The following is a 23,273-nucleotide window of genomic DNA, read 5'->3' on the forward strand; positions in this document are numbered from 1 at the left end:
CTTGGGCAGGGGTAATGATTTAGATGCTGGAGACACTGAGTGCCTAGGAAACGGAGAAAATTTGTTGACTTTTCATTTTTTGTTTTTCTTTGACTTGGTCGAGATAGTGAGGCAGCCGAGGCCCTGGCTGAGCTGTAGGTATTTGTCAAACAGTTGTCCCTGTCCCCTGAGTCACCTGGCCTTGGGCCTCTCTGCGCAGCCCACCACTGCTGCAGCCTTTCTAAATCCTCTAACTCCTCCTTCCCGGACCGAAGCCCTACCAGTGAGAAGTGCCCGAACCACCAAAGAGGCGCGGGTTCGCTCTGAGCCCACCGCATTCACGCGTGTGTGCACGCGCGGGTGTATTGCGCGTGTGCGCGCGCACGCGGGTGTGTGGCGGGGGCGGGCTCTGCGCCCGGGGGCAGGGCTCCGCCGTGAGAGTGGCAGCCGGACTTGCCGGCTGCGAGGGGCAGGGCGCCGCAGTGCCGTAGTAGCTGGCCGCCGACACGCACCGCTCCGGAGCCGCGGGTACCTGGGCGAGCAGAGACCCCAGCGCCGCCTAACCCCAACCGGGCCGCCGGAGCTCCTGCGGCGCCCACCCGAGCTCCATCCCCCTCCCCGGGAAGGCTGCGCGGGCGGGCAGACGCCCAGACGCCAGCCTCGGTCCCCTTTCAGTCTCTCGGTTCCTCTTTCCTCCCAAGTAAGGGAATAAGCCCCGAGGAAGGAGCGCGCCGGAGAACCGCGCAACCAAGTGTTGCTTGCAGAGGTAAGACGTGGCCCGCGCGGCGGAGGGGGCTCGGGCTGGGGTCGCGAGCTGTAGCAAGTTGGAAAAGGGGGCCAAAGCGGGAGCCGGTCCCACGGCCAGGGGAGGGAGCTGCAGCCGAGGCCACGGCGCCCCCCTCCTGACGATGCCAGCGCCCCCCTCCTGACGATGCCACCTGCCGCACAGCCCCTACAGGAGGAGATGCCCCCCTGGCAGTGTGAGGGCACGGGGAGCCGCCCAGGGTGGGGCACCGGCTTCCTCTTTGATTGGAAGGACCTTCCGAACCTCAAAGTGTGCGGGCGGGAGGCGGCCTGGCTCCACGCAGGGTGCTGAAGCAACTGTTCAGATTTCCCCTCTTCTAGACTTACCTTTGGTATCCACTTCGCGCCCCAGAGTGCACAAGGGCAGCAAAGAGCGGGGACACTTTTTCTAACGTCTGGCCGCCAAACCTCTGACCGTCCCGCAGGGTTCCGGGACTTTGGGGGGACTCCACAAAGCCCCCGTGCTGGGGGAGCGTAAAGGGAAGCTGAAGAGAACGCGGAGACCTTGACAAATAGAAGCTACGGAAGGAGAAGAGGGTCAGGGAGGTCGGGTTGACCTGTTTAGTTTCGGACTCAAAAGATGTTTGTGCATGTGCGTGCATATAGTATCACCTGTGGGGCTTTCGAAAACTCCACCAGTCCACTCATCGGGCACTTTCAGAGATTTTCTTCCTCTGGACAAGTGGACTAGAATTTGAGGAGGAGGGCTGTGGAGTTCGAAAAAGCCCTACAGGTGAATCCGATGCGCTGCACTCATCCGCGCCATCGCTGCAGCGGGAAGCACGAGACAGGAGCGAAGAGGCAGCTCCCAGGTGTGAGCAACCCAGGTGCGGGACTCAGAGTGGCGGGGAGACCTTTCAGCATCCCCCCTCTTTCCCCGCGGAAGGGCAGAAGGGTCTGCGGCACGCGCGGTGATTTGTGGCTGCGCCGCAGTGGCGCGCGGGAGAGCTGCGAACCCGCTGGCGCGCTTGCAGGCGGGCTCGGGGCGACTGTCTCCTCCTGCTTTATTAGCATACGATGACCTCGCGGTCCGGAGAGGGCCCTGAGAGAGCTGTTCGTCCTTTTTCTTTTCGGGACTTAGGGTAACGCGCTTTGGTTTGGGAGGTGTGGACCAGAAAACATCACTGATGAGGGGCATTGGTGAGAATACAGGGCTCGGGTTCGAAAGGGGGAGACGACGCCGTTGCTTCGGTGCCTGGGAGATTTTGTTTTAAAAACAGCCCCCCAAAGTCACTTGCTGGAGCACAGGGTACCCCTCGTTGTCAACGAAGGGTATTAGATCACAGGGGGCAAAGGTCATCAGTATTTGGTCACCCACGCACACATACTTTGTGCTCCTCTCATTTCAGAGCTTTGTCCTAAGATGGGAGGGGACTTAGTTTAGTTTAAAAGGGCTGTGTTTGCCTCGGTTCTGAAGGTAAATTATAGTTATCGAATAAAAGGCTGCCATTAATCTAACCTTCCTACTATTCCTTTCATCCGTGTCTTTAGGGATCACCCTTAACCTTTATGAATAGCACTGGTAGGCGTTATTACAAGCATTTGGGGCGGGGGGGGGAGGGGGTGGAAATGGGGAGCAAGCAGATGAGTCTTTCCTGTCTGACAGTTTCGTGTCAGTGTTTGGTTCAGATCAACCAAGACATGGGGAGATAATAATAAACAATCAGAGCATCTTGGAATCTAGACTTTCAGAGAGGGGAAAAACTACTAAGGACATCTGTTCCAACTCCCCCTCAGATATCCCAGAGCACCTTCAGCAGGTGGGGGCGGATGCCACCAACAGTTGCACTCCTAGAGGTCCCAGCTGTGCATGCCTGAGGCTCTGCTCCAGGAAGTACCCATAAAACAGCAGCTCTTTCCTCTACTACTGATCCCTAGCTCATCCTCTGGAAGAGAAGCACAATTTTTGTTGTGGTAAACTTAAAAAAAAAAAATGTTGCTTGTTGTATCGCAACATTATGATATACATTTTTAGTATAAAAATAATTCACATTGAATGTTGGGAAGTTGAAAAGTGTACAAAGAATCAAACTACAGACATTTCCACAAGGCTAATATATTTCCTTTCCAGCTTTTATGCCTTGAAATTGTACAGTCCAGGGAGAGCCAACATTTAGTGGATGCCTGATGTACCTTGCAGGCTTCCCTGGTGGCTCAGCGGTAAAGAATCCACCTATAATACAGGAGCTACAGGAGACATGGGTTCGATCCCTGGGTGGGGAAGATCCCCTGGATGAGGGCAGAGCAACCCACTCCAGTATTCTTGCCTGGAGAATCCCATGGACAGAGGAGCCCAAGCAGGCTACAGTCCATAGGGTCACAAAGAATCGGACATGACTGAAGCGACTTTATCATGGCCTGGCAACGTAACTTGGAAGTGTTAAGTATTTTAAATTCTGTGCCATGTAATCCTCAAAAGTCCTGAGGCAGTATTATCAACCCCAGAGAGTTCAGGGGACTTCCCAAGCCCACCACTTGTAAGCAGCAGAGTCAGGATTCAAACCCAGGTTGTTCAACAACTGAGGGGTTGCTTAGCCTCTATAGCTATTGCTTCTCTGCTTTTTCTCCTAAATAGTATTATAGTGAAAGTCCTTCACGTGGCTGCGTATTATTATTTTGTTAGTCATTTAAATTGTTTTCTGTGTTTAGCAACAACATAAATCTGCACAACATCTCTGTGCAGTCTTCCTGCAGGCATTTCCAAATACTTCCTGTGTATAGATGCCCAGAAGTTAAATCACTGGGCCAAAGGGCATGAATGTTTGAAAGTTCCTAGTAATTATGACAAGCTGGTTTTCGAAAAGGATACACCAGTTTATACTTCCATCCCCTTGAGGCAACTCTGCCACAGTCAAAGCAGGTGACCTATAGGAGGGTCTCCTCACACGACCAGTCCAGCCCTCATGGGCATTCCTCTGGCTTCATGGGGGAGGGATAACACATATTTCCCTGATGTATACACTCAAGTGTGATTGTGAAAACCACACACTATATGGCCATGCCTGTTTTTTCGTGTGTGAACAAGTATCAGTTGCAGAATTCTCTGGCTAGACATCACTTACTACCTTTGAACAGACTACTGTGTAAAATATAAGTGGCATAACATCCTACTTCTCCACACAAATTAATAGATTAGCCCCCACTCTTAGAAGGTACATCACTATCAGAGCCCAATTCAGCCAGCCCAGCCAGTCAGTGACAGCTTCTTCACACACTGCCTATTTTCACCAAGCTGTTTGTTTACACCAAGTAGTAATAGAATTCCACAACCAAACCATAGTGAGTTATCTTTATACGTAACAAAATTCACCTGCTCAACTACCCACTGCCTCTACCCACTCATGGTTAGGGACTACTAATCATGCAGTGAAAATTAAGGTTATACACATCAGCAAAAAATGTCCTCAAGTGAAGAAAATATGGCCACAGAAGAGAAATTAAGCAATACAAAAGGGGAGATTTTCGAATAAAATTAATTGCCCCTAGCTATGAATTTTCTCTAGGGCTGCGTTTGCCCCACAGCCACCTCTGCCACCAGCAGTGGGCTTGGCAGCCTTGGAATATAATCTTGTAAGTGGCATAAATATCCATTGAGCCTCCAGCATGAGGTCTACTTGTTTAAGACTCAGCTCAGGTCTTAAAATTTTCTAGTAATCCTTCCTCAGCTGTTCATCTAGGTTAGCGATCTCTCTGCTATAGCTGTGCATACACTTAGCTCTCTGTGGTGACATCACTTATCTGCCTGCTGCTGCTGCTAAGTCGCTTCAGTCGTGTCCGACTCTCTGCGACCCTGTAGACGGCAGCCCACCAGGCTCCTGCGTCCATGGGATTCTCCAGGCAAGAGTACTGGAGTGGGTTGCCATTGCCTTCTCCACTTACCTGCCTATCCCCCACTAAAATGTGAACTCCTAGAAGTATAGCTAGCGCTGTGCCCCAGCACCTAAACTAGTACTTTCGCACAGTAGACAATTCAGTGCGCTGACTGAACAAGAGAATTTTCCAGGTACTATGCTGGGTGCTCCCTGTGCATTTCTCTTTTGATGCATCTTGATTCTGCTCAGATCGATCAGTCTCAGAAACGCATCTGAAAGCTGTCTAGAACTGTGCAGTGTATTTACACATGTGACTTGCCATTTTCACTTCATTAAAATTAAAGAAAATTAAACTTTCAGTTTCTCAGTCATATTTTAAGTGCTGAAATGCCATATATAGCTTCCAGCTGCCATATTGGAGAATGCACACATTGGCATTTCAAGAGTGTAAAAATTTGCCTGGGGGCATAAAAGACTGTCCCTGGATGGGTGAGGTCAAGAGAAAGGAACCCACCCATAATGTGATCTGACCAGAGGACCAAAACCTAAGAGAGCAGACCAGTCAACCACCACCATCTGTGCTGCTCAGGGAAGTTGATCATCAGCCCTGGATAGAAATACTGGCTTGGTTAGAATCTACAATATCCAATCACAGCCAGCTATTGATATAACCAGGCTCCAACTCCATGGCCTGTGCCCTCCCCACCGCTCTATCTGCCCCCAAAGGTCACTGGCTCCAGGATCATCCTCACTCTCTTGCCCCAGTTTTTCTTAATTTCTTTATTCTTAATGAATAAAGCATAACATTTCAAAGAAGGCTTAATCAGCACCATGTGGCATGAGATGATCACTTCCTTTATTCTACATCTCATGTTTCTGTTAAAACCCTGTCAGGCTGAACTAGCTGCTATACAAATTATAGCTGTTGAGTTTCATATCCGTTGAAAAAAACCCAACTTTCTTTTAAACTTGCTCTTGAACTGTATCCCCTGCTTGCTGCTGCCCTCCCATCCCATATTTGTAGAGATGCTACCTGGGACCCAAATACAGAGCCCTTGCATTTATTCCCAATTTTGTTTTGTTTAATTTAATCTCTCTTGCCAGCTTGCCCAGATATTTCTGGCTTTGATCCTGTCACCCAGAATGTATCCTGTCCCTTCCAGCTGGCTTCCTATTGTCCCTAAACATGAGTATGACCTCTTCAACTAAGTCATCAATAAAAAAATGATAAACATTACAGCATTCTGGAGCATTCCAATATATGCTCCTGATAGATAGATGTCAATTCAATAAATACACAGCACTTTTTAAGATAATTTATCTTCTTGTACTATCACTCAATCCATAATTATTCTTCTTCAGAAGATTATCAGAGGAATCTTATCAAAGGCCTTGATAAAGTCAAGATACTCCTTCTCACTGGTGTTTCCCCCATCTCCCTGCCTAATGTTGTCAAAGAAACAATTTGTTACTTTGACATAAACTACTAGCAGTTAACCCATGTTGATTTCTCAAGATCACAACTTCAGTCCTAAAAGCTCATTCCAAATCCTCTTTTGTAATGCCAAAGAATGCTCAAACTACCGCACAATTGCACTCATCTCACACACTAGTAAAGTAATGCTCAAAATTCTCAAAGCCAGGCTTCAGCAATACATGAGCCACGAAATTCCAGATGTTCAAGCTGGTTTTAGAAAAGCCAGAGGAACCAGAGATCAAATTGCTAACATCCACTGGATCATCGAAAAAAGCAAGAGAGTTCCAGAAAAATATCTATTTCTGCTTTATTGACTATGGATCACAATAAACTGTGGAAAATTCTGAAAGAGATGGGAATACTAGACCACCTGACCTGCCTCTTGAGAAACCTATATACAGGTCAGGAAGCAACAGTTAGAACTGGACATGGAACAACAGACTGGTTCCAAATAGGAAAAGGAGTACGTCAAGGCTGTATATTGTCACCCTGCTTATTTGACTTATATGCAGAGTACATCATGAGAAACGCTGGGCTGAAAGAAGCACAAGCTGGAATCAAGATTGCTGGGAGAAATATCAATAACCTCAGACATGCAGATGACACCACCCTTATGGCAGAAAGTGAAGAGGAACTAAAAAGCCCCTTGATGAAAGAGGAGAGTGGAAAAAGTTGGCTTAAAGCTCAACATTCAGAAAACGAAGATCATGGCATCTGGTCCCATCACTTCATGGCAGATAGATGGGGAAACTGTGGAAACAGTGTCAGACTTTATTTTTTGTGCTCCAAAATCACTGCAGATGGTGACTGCAGCCATTAAATTAAAAGATGCTTACTCCTTAGAAGGAAAGTTATGACCAACCTAGATAGCATATTGAAAAGCAGAGATATTACTTTGCCAACAACAGTCTGTCTAGTGAAGGCCATGGTTTTTCCAGTGGTCATGTATGGATGTGAGAGTTGGACTGTGAAGAAGGCTGAGTACCAAAGAATTGATGCTTTTGAACTGCAGTGTTGGAGAAGACTCTTGAGAGTCCCTTGGACTGCAAGGAGATCCAACCAGTCCATCCTAAAGGAGATCAGTCCTGGGTATTCATTGGAAGGACTGATGCTGAAGCTGAAACTCCAATACTTTGGCCACCTGATGCAAAGAGTTGACTCATTGGAAAAGACTCTGATGCTGGGAGGGATTGGGGGCAGGAGGAAAAGGGGACGACAGAGGATGAGATGGCTGGATGGCATCACACTCGATGGATGTGAGTCTGAGTGAACTCCAGGAGTTGGTAATGAACAGGGATGCCTGGCGTGCTGCGTGGGGTCGCAAAGAGTCGGACACGACTGAGGGACTGAACTGAACTGAATGTTTCCTAGGATTAACATCAACCCCTTAAGTTAAGACATTTTTATAAGTTTTTTTTCCCATTTAAAAAAGTAGAATTGTATCTGCCATGTGGATAATGGTGATTGTGATGATGTGGTGGCGGTGGAGTGTTGGTTCATGGTAATGATAGTAGTGGTGGAGTGGTGGTTCACAGTGATTCTGTACAGATTAAGGAGAGTGGTTTAATGATCTCAACTGTATGTTGTCTTGAGACCCTGGAATATTATTGTTAGGCCAAGAGACTGTATTACTTTGAGGCAGATCTAATATTCTCTAGCATCACTGAACATGAGACCAGAGAAGGAGCCAGAGAAGCAGTTGGTCCCAGGCCTTCCTCTTCAACATGAGGAATCCTCCATCTAAAGGAAAGGGCCCTGCATGGGCTCACACTTTCCGGACAGGCCAAGGTCACACAACTCTTCCTGAGTGCTTTCTCCAGGGCATACTTCTTCTCTCCATCTTTGATTCTGAAGAAGCCTAAGGCTTTGTTTTCTGCAGAAATGTTCTCTTATTCTCTAGGAATTAACCTCTTAATCATTGATGTCTCAGTGAAAATTAAAGATTCTTTCCTGGTATCATGGTTTAATAGGAGAAAGGAGGAGCAAGCTTATTGTTCAAATGGGAAATGGAGCTGAAAGGTCTCCATGGCAGGACACAGAACACAGAGAGAAAAAGTCCAAGGAAGAGAAGACTTTAAAATTTTATTTTATTTTATATTGTAGTATAGATTTACAATGTTCTGTTAGTTTCAGCTACAGCAAAGTGATTCAGTTGTGTGTATGTGTATAGCCATTCTTTTTCAAATTCTCCTCCCATCTAGGTTATTCCAAAATATTGCTATACAGTACATCTTTGTTGATTATCTGTTTTATATATAGTAGTGTGTATATGCTCATCCCAAACTACTAATTTATCCCTCCCCATCATGTTTCCTCTTTGGTAGCCATAAGTTTGTTTTCTAAGTCTGTGAATCTGTTTCTGTTTTATAAATAAGTTCATTTGTATCATTTTTTTTAGATTCTGCATATAAGTGATATCATATGATATTTGTCTTTCTCTATCTGACTTCGCTTAGTATGATAATTTCTGGGTCCATCCAGGTTACAGCAAAGGCATTATTTCATTTTTTATGGCTAAGTAACATTCCATTGTATGCACATACAACTTCTTCTATTTCCATTTCTCTGTCCATGGATATTTAGGTTGCTTCCATGTCTTGGCTGTTGTAAATAGTGCCACAATGAACACTGGGGTGCGTGCATCTTTTCCAATTATGGTTTTCTCCAGATATATGCCCAGGAGTGGGATTCCTGGAGCATATAGTAGCTCTATATTAGCTTTTTAAGGAATCTCCAAACTGTTCTCCATAGTGGCTATACCAATTTACATTCCCACCAATAGTGTAGGAAGTTTCCCTTTTCTGCACACCATCTCCAGCATGTATTGTTTGTAGACTTTTTAAATTTTTTATTTATTTATTTTAATTGGAGGATAACTACTTTACAATATTGCCATACATCAGTATGAATCGGCCATAGGTATACATGTGTTCCCTTCATCCTGAAGCCCCTTCCTGCCTCCTTCCACACCCTATCCTTTATTCATGTGTCCCCTTCATCCTGAACCACCTTCCTGCCTCCTTCCACCCTCTATCCTTTAAACATGTGCCCCCTTCATCCTGAAGCCCCTTCCTGCCTCCTTCCACACCCTATCCTTTATACATGTGTCCCTTCATCCTGAAGCCCCTTCCTGCCTCCTTCCACACCCTATCCTTTATACATGTGTCCCTTCATCCTGAAGCTCCTTCCTGCCTCCCTCCACCCCCTATCCTTTATACATGTGTCCCCTTCATCCTGAACCACCTTCCTGCCTCCTTCCACCCTCTATCCTTTAAACATGTGCCCCCTTCATCCTGAAGCCCCTTCCTGCCTCCTTCCACACCCTATCCTTTATACATGTGTCCCTTCATCCTGAAGCCCCTTCCTGCCTCCCTCCACCCCCTATCCTTTATACATGTGTCCCTTCATCCTGAAGCCCCTTCCTGCCTCCCTCCACACCCTATCCCTCCAGGTTGTCACAGAGCACTGGCTTTGGGTGCCCTGCGTCATACATCAAACTTGCACCTTTTGTCTGTTTTGCATATGGTAATGTATATGTTTCAATGCTATTCTCACAAATCATTTCACCCTCTCCTTGTGCCACCAAGTCCAAAAGTCTGTTCTTTATGTCCATATCTCCTTTGCTGCCCTGCATGTAGGATCATTGGTACCATCTTTCTAGATTCCATATATGTGAGTTAATATACAGTATTTGTGTCTGTACACTTTTTGATGATGAAATCACAATAATAATAACTATCCTTTAGACATGTGCCACACTTGGAAGATAACAGTGTATTTGTATCTATGGTCTTTCCTGATTCCAGTCATAAGTGTGAGGCAGGTAGCTTGGATGTCATTGGCCTCATCTCACTAGAGTGATTCACCGAAGCAGAGGCTGTGAAGAGTAGAAGAGTCTACTATGGCAAGAAAAGGGATGTGGGATAAAACTCAGTAACCAAGCAGCGGCTGGCCATTTGGGCCCATCCCTCCTTTCTATGTGAGTCTGCATGGAAAGTTTTCTCTTTGTTTAAGGCATAGATGGTGTCATCTGCCCAGACACCAAGTTTTCACGTTCCTGTTTTATGACCTGATGTGAAAGTGCCAAGTGGCCAGAGGTCAGCAAGGCCACTTTGACCCTTGATGCTGAAATTCATGAATTGTTTTGGCCCAAATGTTTTCATTCCTGGATGCATTTTTTCACCTCTCTGCTCTGGGACAGCAGCCTATAGCACTGTACCTGCTGCCTCGGTGCCCCTGCCTTTCAGATAACGTGAAGGAGCCAGAGAAGGCTCTCTCAGTCCCCCAGGACCATAGTGTTCCTTCCAGGATCCTTGAGAGTCATGCAAAATGGGTGCTGTTACCCAGTCCCCCACACTCCCTGTCCCAAGGTCTCGTCAACAAGGATATCCATGGCCCCCAGATCCTGACCCCAGGTCACCCACTGGTAGGAGACTGTCCTTGCCCTTTTCTCATGCCAGGATGAGAACATGATCCCACAAAAAATGATCTTTCCCAACAGGAAGTCAGTAGCCATATTTTCCTATAGTTGGGGCAATTTCCACTCTGCCCCAGAGCCCCCATGGTTCCTAAGCCCTAAATCATGAATATCCTGGAAAATGCACTCCTGAGGAGGTTCACTCAATCATCTGATCAACATTAAACCAGTCAATAAATATTGAGAACCCTCTCTGTGCTAGACACAGGATGAGTTGCTGGGCATAGGACCAACTGGTTCTAGGGGAGCTGGGTAGAACTGGGTAGACCAGAGACAGAGACAGAAACAGACATCATGCAGCATTATCTTTAGATGAGAGTCAGAGGAAGGTCACCAAGGAAGTCAGGTAATACTCTCTGGAGTAGATGGGCTTCGGCCAAAGTGTAAAAGCTGGCTAGAGGTTAAGTGAAGAAATAAGTGTGGGTAATACATTGTAGTAAAGGGAACAGTATAAGTGAAGGCTCAGAGGTAGCTCTTGTGTACCGTGTTGATGGAGTGAGAACTGAGTTGAGAAGTGGAGATGAGTTGAGATAGGAGATGAGTCTAGATATGTGGATAGGAGGGCCTTGTCTCCCAAGTTAAATAGTGTGGATCTGTTCTGGTAGATAGTGAGGGGTCACTGAGAAATTTTAAGTGGGAACTTAAAATTTGATCGGATCAGATTTTAACATTAGAGCAGCCCCTCTAACTGCAGGGTTGGGAGGAAAGAAGACAGGAAGCAGGGCTACCCAAGGGAGGCTTTTCTGAGAGTTTAGGAGCTATGAGGGCTGGACAAGGTAGTTCAGATGAAAGGAAGGACAGAATCAGGAAAGAACTGGCGATTAGGTGGATGTGAAGGTAGTGAGGGGGGCAGGGGAACCTAGGACAGTTCTCAGGCTTCTACCTGGTTCATCTGGGAGGATAGTGGTTCCATCGAGGAGCTGTAGCAGGATTATTGATGAGTTCAGTTTGAAGCCTCCGGAATTTGCAGTGTTAGTGAGAGATCCAGATGGAGAGGTAGTTGATAGATGAACTGTGTGGCTGGAGACCCAGGTTGGAAAGGGATGAGTCTATGGGGCAGGTGTAACCACAAGAGCCGAGGAGATCATGGGAGATCGATTTTCATTTATCTTGATATTAATACATGTATTGCCAGTATTCGAAAGATCCACGTCATGGAGATTCATGCCTTTTTAACAAAGGGAGGAGGCTTTTCACAGCACTGACAGTCTGGGCTTGATAGGCAAGCTATGCCAATAGCCATCTGCTGACCAGCTAGACCAGTACCCACTTCTGCCAACTGAGTGGTCAAGCATGGAGGTTTTTACAGAAACTTTTGTATTCCTCTTCTGTGTTAGAGCCTCACAGATTGTCAACATGGTCCTTTTCTCTAGACCAGTGGTCCTCGATGCTGGTTAAACATTAAAATCACTGGGAAGCTTTGCAGTAACAACACTTGTGGGTCCCAATCCAGGAGATGCTAATTTAATTGGTCTAGGGTCAGGGCCTGGGCCTGAATATTTTTTTTAAAGGTCTCCAAGGGACACTGGTGTTCAGCAAAGTTAAGAACAAGAAGTTCCTTCAGTGATTTCTCAAACTACAGGGTTTTTAAGTCTTTACCTCCTCTGGCAATTCTCTTATGGCTCTATTACAGTTTCTCTAAAAATCACTTCAATGTGTCAGACCCTACACTACACTCTGCACTTCAATGGTGGCTTTGGGCATACTGTCCTTACCTTTGCATTCAACACATATTTCTCCCTTGTGCCTGTAAGGCTCATGGGAAACTCTATCAAACATTCTGTGCTTCCAACCTCTGTTTACCACTTTCTGAGTTATGTAACTGGTAGACCTGTTAAAAAGACTTAGGAACCACCCATCATGACTTGAAACTCGGTTAGTTCCAAGGGATCCTTGCTTTCTCTTCTAAATGCTTACAAGGCAGCAGTTCTTGAATGAATTTTTATTTACATTCAAATTGCCTGGAGACTTTCCTCCTCTGAGATTCTGATTAGGAGGTGTAGAGTGGGGACCTAGAGGTGTAGAGTGGCAGCCCAGAAATTCACTATTATTTCTAAGTTAAGATGGCAGAGGCAGCAAAGAATGGGTCAAAATATTTGCAAATCACATATCTGAAAGGGGATTATTATTCAGAATATGTAGAGAATTCTCCAAACTCAACAATAAGAAAAAAATCCAGTTCAAAAATGAGCAAAGGATTTGAAAACTTTTCTCCAAAGACAATATGCAAATAGACAAATAAGCACATGAAAAGATGATCAACATCACTAATCATTAATAAAATGAAAATAAAAATCATAATGAGATAACACTTCATATCCTTTAGGATATCTATTGTCAAAAAAAAAATAACAAATGGTACTGAGGTTATAGAGAAATTAAAAGCATTGTGCATTGTTGGTATGATTGTAAAATGGTGCAACCACTATGGAAAACAATAGCTCAGTTCCTAAAAAAATTAAAAATAGAATACCATATGATCCATCAATTCCACTTATGGTTATATACTCAAAGGAATTGAAAGACACAGTATACAAAAAGATATTTGCATACCCATGATCCGAGGAACATCATCCACAGTAGACAAAAGGTGGAAGTCACCCAAGTGTCCATCGATGAATAAATAAAATGTAATATATGCATGCAGTGAAATATTACTCAGCCTTAAAAAGGGAGGAAGTTCTGACACATGCTCCAACATGGATGAACTTTGAAGACGTTACGCTAAGTGAAATAAACTAGTTACAATAGGACAAATACTGTGATTCCATTCATGTGAATGGTTTAATCATTCTATTAAAAAATGAAGAAAGCTGAATAGGCAAAAACTGATTCTAAATAAATGCTGTTTTAAACAGAATGGGGAAGAAAGGAGGGAAAAAAAGAGTATAGGTACACCAGGAAAATGTAAACCAAAGAAAGAAGGGAGAGCCGTATTAGACAAAGTAGAAATAAATGCAGGAAATGTTGATTGATGCATTAAATGTGGCTAAAAGACATAATCCATTAGAAGAGTTACTGTTGTTGAATATTTTTATTCTGAATAATATAAAATATCAAAATATATAAAATAAACTTGACAAAACTAAATTGTAGAGGAAACAACATATTTCTATCAATCTTCAACATGCTGAGTGACAAAGGAGTAAGTAAAGAATTTTAAGGATGTAAGAAAGTTGATGCAATGGACATGTACTCCTTCCCATTCAAGAATGAACATGTATCTATTTAAACACTTAAGAAATTTTGGTCACATTGTAAAGAAAATTGTGGTACATTTTCCAAACAGTAGAACTTGTTCTGGCAATAAGAAGAATTAAAAAGTTACTCTAGAATAATATATTCTAGGACTTGATGTTGCCTCGGCTCTGTGCACACCCACCAGCCACTGTTAATTCAGCCTTCAGAGAGAACAAGACCCAAGACCTGATCTTTGACAAGCATCGAGTCTGTAGAGTGCTTTCTTCTTTAAGAATGAATGAAGAGTAAACAGAGAGGAACGAAGGAAAATGTAAAATAAAAGAATAGTGTACAGAATTAAAATAAATGGGCTCCTCCAGCTGGACCTAAAGGAGACTGGAATCCTCTTAAGAGAGCAAGAAGCCATGGTCTTTATAAATCAGAAGACAAGGAGAAAAGGCCGAGGTGATAATGAAATATGGTATGCAAAGATAGGAATGAGATATAGAAAGGTGGTGAGGAAACTCAAACACAGCAACAGAATTTAAGTCTATTAGGTGAAACTAGCAGAATTTAAACTATAGCTAAGCAAATCAAGCCTGTGGAGGAAGTAATGTTATAAAGGATAGGCAATCAGTACTGAAGCCAATTTAAAAAGAGATGTCTAAGTAATTATTATAAATCCAGTTTTTAAATTGTATGCAAAAGTAAGATACTTTCAAAGAGAAGATACGTATTGCTACACAAAGTTATGAAACAACAAATGAAGATTTTAGACACCAAAAAGCATTTTTAAGTCTGAAAGGCTGGTATTTCTCTGGAGAATATAGGACAGGATGGGACAATGAAAATAAAATGTTCTGAAACCCTTGGTTCAACTATGAGAGACTCATTGTGTTCTTGACATTTAAAGTTTAAAAAATAATAGTTATTGAAACTTCCCTGGTGCTCCAGTGGCTAAGACTCCACACTTCAACGGCAAGGGATGTGGGTTGGATCCCTGGTTGGGGAACTGAGATCCCACATGCTATGCAGTGAGGCCAAAAAAAAAGTAAAAAAATAGAAATAGAATCTTTATCTCCACTATTCTATCATCTAAACCAAGGGATCTAAGAAAACATATTTCATATGACAAAAGACAAAAAATAAAGGAGATGGCAAGGAAGCTTTAAAAAAAAAATAAAAAGGAGTTTGGGATGGGCATGTACACACTGCTATATTTAAAATGGATAACCAACAAGGATATATGGTATAGCACATGGAATTCTTCTTAATGGTCTTTTGCAACCTGGATGGGAGGGGGAGTTTGAGGGAGAAAAAAAAATTAAAAGGAGCATGAAAATGATAAGGTCAAAATCTTCAGTTATAACAACTAACATAAATGGACTCAATGACCTATTTTTAATAAAGGTTTTTGTATTGGGACCAAAAGTAAAATTCAACCACATGTTATTTGCCATGCTATGCTATGCTAAGTCACTTCAGTCGTGTCTGACTCTGTGCGACCCCATAGACTGTAGCCCACCAGGTTCCCCCGTCCCTGGGATTCTCCAAGCAAGAACACTAGAGTGGGTTGCCATTTCCTTCTCCAATGCATGAAAGTGAAAAGTGAAAGTGAAGTCGCTCAGTCGTGTCCGACCCTCAGCGACCCCATGGACTGCAGACTACCAGGCTCCTCCGTTATTTGCCATAGTCATCCCTAAAACAAAACAATGTACAAAGATTAAAAGAAATGCTGAGAAAAGATATAGCAGGCAGGTGGAACAAACACTAAAGCAGAAGTCATGATATTCATGTAAGACAAAATGCAACTCAATACAAATACTTTGTTTCTTTTCAAGATACTTATATATTTATTTTAATTGAGGTATAGTTAAATTACAGTGTTGTTACAATTACTGCTGCACAGCAAAGTGACTCAGTTTTGTACATATATACATTCTTTTTCATATTCTTTTCTGTTATAGTTTATCATAGGATATTGACTATAGTTCCCTGTGCTATACAGTTGGATCTTGTTGTATCCATTTTGTATAGACTAGTTTGCATCCAGTAACCGCAAACTCCCAGCCCATCCCTCTCCTACCCGCCTCCCAACCTTGACAGCCACCATCCTATTTCCTATGTCTGTGGTTCTGCTTCTGTTTCATAGATGGGTTCATTTGCGTCCTACTTTAGATTCCTCATGTAAGTGATGTCCCACGGTATTTGTCTCTTTCTGACTTTACCTAGTAGGATAATCTCTAATTGCCTCCATGTTGCTGCAAGTGGTATTTAATTCTCTTTTATGGCAGTGTAGTTTTCCATTGTATACATGTACCACCACTTCTTGACCCATTCATTTGTCAAAGACATTTAGATTGTTTCCATGTCTTGGCTATCGTGAATAGTTCTGCTATGAACATAGGGGGTGCATGTATCTTTTTGAATTATATATAGTTTTGTCTGGATATATGCCCAGTAGTGGGATTGCTGGATCATATGGTAATTCTATTTTTTTTTTTTTTTTGAGGAACCTTCATATTGTTTTCCACAGTGGCTACACCAACTTACATTCCCACCAACAACATAGGAGGGTTCCCTTTTCTCCATGCCCTCTCTAGCAAAGACAAATACTTTAAGACAATAAGAGTGGTTTTATATAAACAAATAGTCCAATTCACAGCGAAGGTACACTGCTGTAGAAATATATGCATCAATAAACATTGATAGAAGAAAAACTAATGTTGCATCCAAAACAGAATCCTGTTTAAAGATTTCAAAATGTCACTATAGGGCTTTCATATATCAAGTAAAGAAACAAAAATAAATAGAAGAATTATGTAATACTGCAAATATGATTTTCAAAATACATGCTGTATAATACCCAAAATATAGACAATAAAATTTCTTTTCCAGGGCTCCTGAACATTTACAAAAATGTATTTTCTATTAGCTCTAAAATAAAATCTCTATAAGTTATGCATTATTAAAGTAGAAATAATAAAGATCATAGTCTCTAATCATTAGAAATGAATAATAATAAATAACAATATGGGGGACAGGCAATAAATTATGGTCTATTTATGTAATAAAATACTGTGTAGCCACAGAAGACAATACTGTATATAGAAGGATATTTATTTACACCAAATAATGGTCACCGTAAGAGAGTGAAAAAAGTCTGAAAATGGTCAAAAGAAGTTTAAAAAGTGTATACATTTATACGTGGGGAAATTTTAGAAATAATTCACAGCAAAATGCTAATTGTGGTTATAACTGATAGTGAGGTTGCATGTGATTTTTATTTCAAAATCATATTAAATTAAAATATGATTTTAATTAAAATATTTGGATTCTTGGCTAAGACTTATATTATGCTCACACAGTTTATATTTTGTAGAATCTCTATTTTTCCAATTGTTTTTATAACAAAGATTAGTTTGCTAGTTTCTAGACCTTTGACTTTTTGTTGTTGATGCTGTTGTTTTCCAAAATTCTTCAGAGATCAATAAAAGTGGTTAAGTAACCTGGTCATCCTTGTCCCAAGCAGTCGACCAAGCTATTGTTTGCTCTTCTTGTTTTAGAATTAACCAGTCCACTCTGTAAACATCTCTCAACTATGGTTTGGGAGAAGGCAATGGCACCCCACTCCAGTACTCTTGCCTGGGAAATCCCATGGACAGAGGAGCTTGGTAGGCTGCAGTCCATGCGGTTGCTAAGAGTCGGACACAACTGAGTGACTTCACTTTCATTTTTCACTTTCATGCATTGGAGAAGGAAATGGCAACCCACTCCAGTGTTCTTGCCTGGAGAATCCCAGGGATGGGGGAGCCTGGTGGGCTTCCGTCTCTGGGGTCGCACAGAGTCAGACATGACTGCCGCGACTTAGTAGCAGCAGCAACTATGGTTTGATAGATATTGTTTGGGGTTAGTTAGTTTCTTTCTTTCTGTTTGTCACTTAATATTTTCAGATCATTCTGAGCTACTTTTTCAGAATGTAATTCATATGCATTTTTTACCATCTTCCTGTATATCATTTGCTTGTGTACCTTCCCCTTTTTTTAATTTTAGTTATAAACTTGTGGGTTAGTCCTGCAGGCATGTTTTTTAAAAGAACTATTCCTTTACCTTCTATGTCTGAATAAGTCTAGAGGTCCTGACTGTTTATTACAGCCAGGCTTCTCTTTGACAGTCAGGACCTCTGAGTTGGAGTGACTTCTTTCTCCTAAAATGTCTTTTATGCTGGCTTCACTCTTGTGCAAGCAGGGTCTTTCTGTTGGTCAAAGTGAGGTCTAGGAGTTCATCCAGTTAAACTTCTTTATTCCTTTTCAACAAGGGAAATAGAAACACTTGTCTAATGTTCTTTTAGCCAAATGAGGCTTTCTGCAAATGTTTAACCAGTACATTTGACCAGTACAATGAAAGTTCCCTTTCATTCATCTAACTTCCCTTGTGCCAGAAGAGTAGAGACTAGGGATGCACTGTTCATTTCCCCCTTGTGGTCAAGAGGTTGGTAGAAATGTTCATGATGATATCATACTGTTCCTCACCCTTTTCTGCTCACTCATGAGATATTTTAGGTGCTCTATCTTTACAGTCATGAATACCCATCACAAACCAATTTTTAGTCCAAAGCTACGTTGCCATGTAGACATGTGTGTGTGCTAAGTGCTGTTGTGTCTGACTCTTTACACCCCCATGGACTGTAGCCCACCAGGCTCCTCTGTCCATGGAGTTTTCCAGGCAAGAATACTGGACCAGGTGGCCCTTTCCTATTCCAAGGGATTTTCTCAATCCAGGAATCAAACCTGTGTCTCTTGGGTCTCCTGCATTGTCAGGCATTTTCTTTACCACTGCACTACCAGCCCTTAAATACGGTTGGTTTGTTTGGCTGTGCTGGAGAGCCACTCCAGCTCTTCATTGCTGCTCATGGGCTTTCTCTAGTTTCAGTGAGTAGTGGCTACTCTCTAGTTGTGGCTCACAGGCTTCTCATTGCTGTGGCTTCTCTTGTTGCAGAACACAAGCTCAGTAGTGGTTTACAGCTCAGTTGCTCCATGGCATGTGGAATCTTCCCAGATCAGGAATTGAACCCATATTCTTTGCATCAGCAGTTGTTCAGTCATTCAGTTATGTCTGACTCTTTGTGACCTCATGGACTGTAGCATAACAGATTTCCCTATCCTTCACCACCTCCTGGAGTTTGTTCAAACTCATGTCCATTGAGCCAATGATGCCATCCAACCATCTCATCCTCTGTCACACCCTTCTTTTCCTGCCCTCAGTCTTTCCCAGCATCAGGGTCTTTTCCAGTGAATTGACTTTTCTCATCAGATGGCCAAAGTATTAGAGCTTCAGCATCAGTCCTTCCATTGAATATTCAGGGTTGATTTCCTTTAGGATTGACTGGTTTGATCTCCTTGCTATCCAAGGGACTCTCAAGAGTCTTCTCGAGCATCACACAGTTTGAAAGCATCAATTCCTTGGCGCTCAGCCTTCTTTATGGTCCAGCTCTCACAGCCATGCATGACTACTGGGAAAACCAAAGCTTTGACTATACAAACCTTTGTCAACAAAGTGATATCTCTTCTTTTTAATACACTGTCTAGGTTTATCATAGCTTTTCTTCCAAGGAGCCAGTGTCTTTTAATTTCATGGTTGCAGTCACCATCTGCAGTGATTTTGGAGTTCAAGAAAATAAAGTCTGTCACTGTTTCCATTGTTTCCCCGTTTATTTGCTATGAAGTGATGGGACTGGATGCCATGATCTTAGTTTTCTGAATGTTGAGTTTTAAGTCAGCTTTTTCGTTCTCCTCTTTCAACTTCATCAGGAGGCTCTTTGCTTTCTGCCATTAGGGTGGTATCATCTGCATATCTGAGATTTTTGATATTTCTCTTCATCCAGCCCAGCATTTCACATGTTGTACTCTCCATAGAAGTTAAATAGGCAGGGTGACAATACACAGCCCAGATGTACTCCTTTCCCAGTTCTGAACCTGTCTGTTGTTCCATGTCCGGTTCTAACTGTTGCTTCTTAACCTCTATATAGGTTTCACAGGAGGAAGGTTAGGTGGTCTGGTATTCCTGTCTCTTTAAAAATTTTCCAGAGTTTGTTGTGATCCACATAGTCAAAAGTTTTAGCATAGTCAATGAAGCAAAAGTAGATGCTCTTCTGGAATTCCCTTGCCTTTTCTGTGATCCAGTGGATGTTGCAATTTGATCTTTGGTTCCTCTGCCTTTTCTAAATCCAGCTTGTACATCTGGAAGTGCTTGGTTCATATACTAATGAAGCCTAGCTTGAAGAATTTTGAGCATTACCTTGCTAGCATGTGAAATGAGCCCAATTATAAGGTAGTTTGAACATTCTTTGGCATTGCCCTTCTTTGGTGTTGGAATGAAAGCACCTTTTCCAGTGCTGTGGTCATTGCTGAGTTTTCCAAATTGGCTGGCATATTGAGTGCAACACTTTAACAGCACCATCTTTTAGGATTTGAAATAGCACAGCTGAAATTCCATCACTTCCACTAGCTTTGTTCGTAGTAATGCTTCCTAAAGCCTACTTGGCTTCATACTCCAGGATGTCTGGAGTGATCACACCATTGTGTTTAACTGGGTCACTAAGACCTTTTTTATACAGTTCGTCTGTATATTCTTTCCACCTCTTCTTGATTGCTTCTGCTTCTGTTAGATCCATACCATTTCTGTCCTTTATTGTGCCCATCTTTTCATGAAATGTCCCTTGGTATCTCTAATTTCTTGAAGAGATCTTAGTCTCTCTCATTCTATTGTTTTCCTCTATTTCTTTGCATTGCTTACTTAAGTGAAGGCTTTCTTATCTCTCCTTGCTATTCTTTTGAACTCTGCATTCAGATGGATGTATCTTTTCTTTTCTCCTATGCCTTTTGCTTCCCTTCTTTTCTCAGCTATTTCTAAGGCCTCCTAAGAAAACCATTTTGCCCTTTCATATTTATTTTTCTTGGAGATGGTTTTGGTCACTGCCTCCTGTACAGTGTTATGAATCTTTGTCCATAGTTCTTCAGGCACTCTATCAGATCTAATCCCTTGAATCTATTTGTCACTTCCACTGTATAATCATAAGGGATTTGATTTAGGTCTTACCTGAATGGCCTAGTGGTTTTCCCTACTTTTTTCAATTTAAGTCTGAATTGGGCAATAAGGAGTTAATGATCTGAGCCACAGACAGCTCCTGGTCTTGTTTTTGCATTGGCAGGTGGATTCTTAACCCTTGGATCACCAGGGATGTCCTTAAATACAATTTTTAGTACCCTTTGTAATCATGTATACATCTTTGTCTATTTGTATGTGCCACCTGGCACCTCATGTCTCCTGTTTGTTTTATCGGCAGTTCTACACTTTGGATCGATTCTTGTTATTCCAGCTTTTGATCATTTTCCCATCCATCTCTAGGCAAATACACTCCCCTCTCACACCATGTTCATAAGATACAAGTCTCTCATTACTAGATATGAACCCCCCCTTTCATCACATAGTGAATCATGACCCAGAAAGCTACATCCAGTACCGACGCTGTTTGCTTCCGTTTTATCTTAGAATCCAACTGTCAGCAGAAAGAATGGGTGACAACACCAACCTTGTTTCCAAATTTTTCACTGTCTTGCCCAAAACTAGTGGGACATCAGGTCAGATTAGATGATAAAGAAATGTAAATGCCTGGAAAAGGAATTGGACACAAAATGATAGTCAATAAGAATTAATTAATTCTTGGTTCTTGAACAGGGATATAACTGAAACTAATGGTTTTCCTAGTGTAAAGGATTCATATGCATAGCAGACTGAAATGGATTTAAGGCAATTTTAAAGACTAGAGGCAAATGCTGAGGGCAATAAGCAGGCTGTTACTCAGAAATTGGGGGGGGGGGCGGTTGCTGTCACAAGGCATGTAATGCAAGGATGGAGCTAAGAGATGATGCAAAACAAAACTTGGTAAGTTGGTTTCTGATTTGGTATTGAAATTTTGGGAGAAGGAAGGAGATTGAAAGTAAAGAATGCCAATCAACCCCCTGAATATGGAGAATGAACCTCCCATTAAAAAAGTTAGGAAAATCTATGCTGCTTAGTTTTTGAGGTAGAGGTAGGAAAGATAAGTTGGAGAGTAGCTCTATTTATATATTGGAAAGTCACACCTTATAAATGGCTGAAAGACTGTGTAAATGTCTGTGATTCCATCAGTGGTAGGATGTCTTTCTGACCAAGCTAAGTCAGTATAGGATTTCACACTCTGATCAAAATAGTAGCCAACCAAGTCAATTTTTTCTTTCTACTACTTCTTCTTTAGTGGAGGCTGCTTTCTGTTGACTATTTTTGTCTGCTGCTGCTGCTGCTGCTAAGTCACTTCAGTCATGTCCGACTCTGTGTGACCCCATAGACGGCAGCCCACCAGGCTCCCCCGTCCCTGGGATTCTCCAGGCAAGAACACTGGAGTGGGTTGCCATTTCCTTCTCCAATGCATGAAAGTGAAAAGTAATTCACCCAGGGAGGCCAGTTCCTCCAGTTGGACTCTAATTTATTAAACGCATTCAGCCAAATGACTAACTCTGTGCTCATCTCCCAAACCCTCCAGTGTCCTAATCTAGCTCATGCACCCGGCCACTCCTAATCCCTGCACACAGATGTTGCCACAAAATTCCCATGTCACAGCTTTTTTGTTTGTTTGCTTTATTCATTAATTGCTTCTTAGGAGTGAAGATGAAAATTTATACTGTTTTATTTTTTTTTTATAGCTGGTTCTGAAAAGCATCCTGATTCCCTTCCATCCTCTTCCTTAAATTGAAATCTAAGATTTTTCACCCCTAAGTTCCTATCTTTTCTCATCTTAAATCCCTTTCTCCATTGTACGAGGCCATGCAAGGGATCAGGAGATCTTAGCACATTTACCTGAATCTGATAAAGAAGATGAGAAGGCAGTTAGCAACCACTGAGCCCTGTGTGCTAGGCACTGTGCTAGGAAATTTGCATTCATTTTGTTCAATCCTGTTCTACAAGGTAATACCACTATTCCCACTTTCCAGCTGAAGAAACTTGGATTCAGAGATGAAGTGAGAATAAGTAATGTGTCAAGACCACAAATCTAGGAACTGTCATGGATGAGATACAGACACAGATTTTTGGATTCCTGGGTCATACTCCTCTCTACTTTATGACTGATCTTGCTGTTCAGGTATAGAGTACTGTTGGTATACTATTCTCTGCATTCAGAAACCAGTGGAGCACAGGAATAGTTGAGAAGTGCCTTATACCTCACAGAACCTGGTGTATAGATCTCCTGACATTTCACCCACACCCAATCCATACACACTGTTGAATGTACAGAGCCCATGGGTTTGGAAGATTTGGGGGAAATGAAATGGCTTTACTCCTAATCAGTTTGAACTGAGAAATCCATTACCTAACTTTGTATTGAAATTGAAAGTTAAAGAAATTATCTTAGAGAATGAAGGAATTCTTTTAAATTAGACCCAATTTAGGAGTCTTGATGTTTTGATTTCAGTGGTTCCTCCCTCCAGTGCAAGTATATCAGGTACAC

At 42.5% G+C, this 23,273-nt stretch overlaps 1 protein-coding gene across 3 annotated transcripts in view; it reads left to right on the forward strand.

Annotated features, from left to right (window-relative positions):
- Positions 1–389: 389 nt before the first annotated feature.
- Positions 390–23,273, forward strand: part of DGKG (diacylglycerol kinase gamma) — a 226,520-nt gene continuing 203,636 nt past the window's right edge. For all 3 annotated transcript variants that reach the window (XM_027538801.1, XM_027538802.1, XM_027538806.1), the window contains exon 1: positions 390–745. The gene's annotated coding sequence lies outside the window, so the exon portion shown is untranslated. The remainder of the gene's footprint in view (positions 746–23,273) is intronic.

The sequence above is a fragment of the Bos indicus x Bos taurus genome, chromosome 1 (genome assembly GCF_003369695.1).
Source record: "Bos indicus x Bos taurus breed Angus x Brahman F1 hybrid chromosome 1, Bos_hybrid_MaternalHap_v2.0, whole genome shotgun sequence".
Taxonomy (NCBI): Eukaryota; Metazoa; Chordata; class Mammalia; order Artiodactyla; family Bovidae; genus Bos; species Bos indicus x Bos taurus.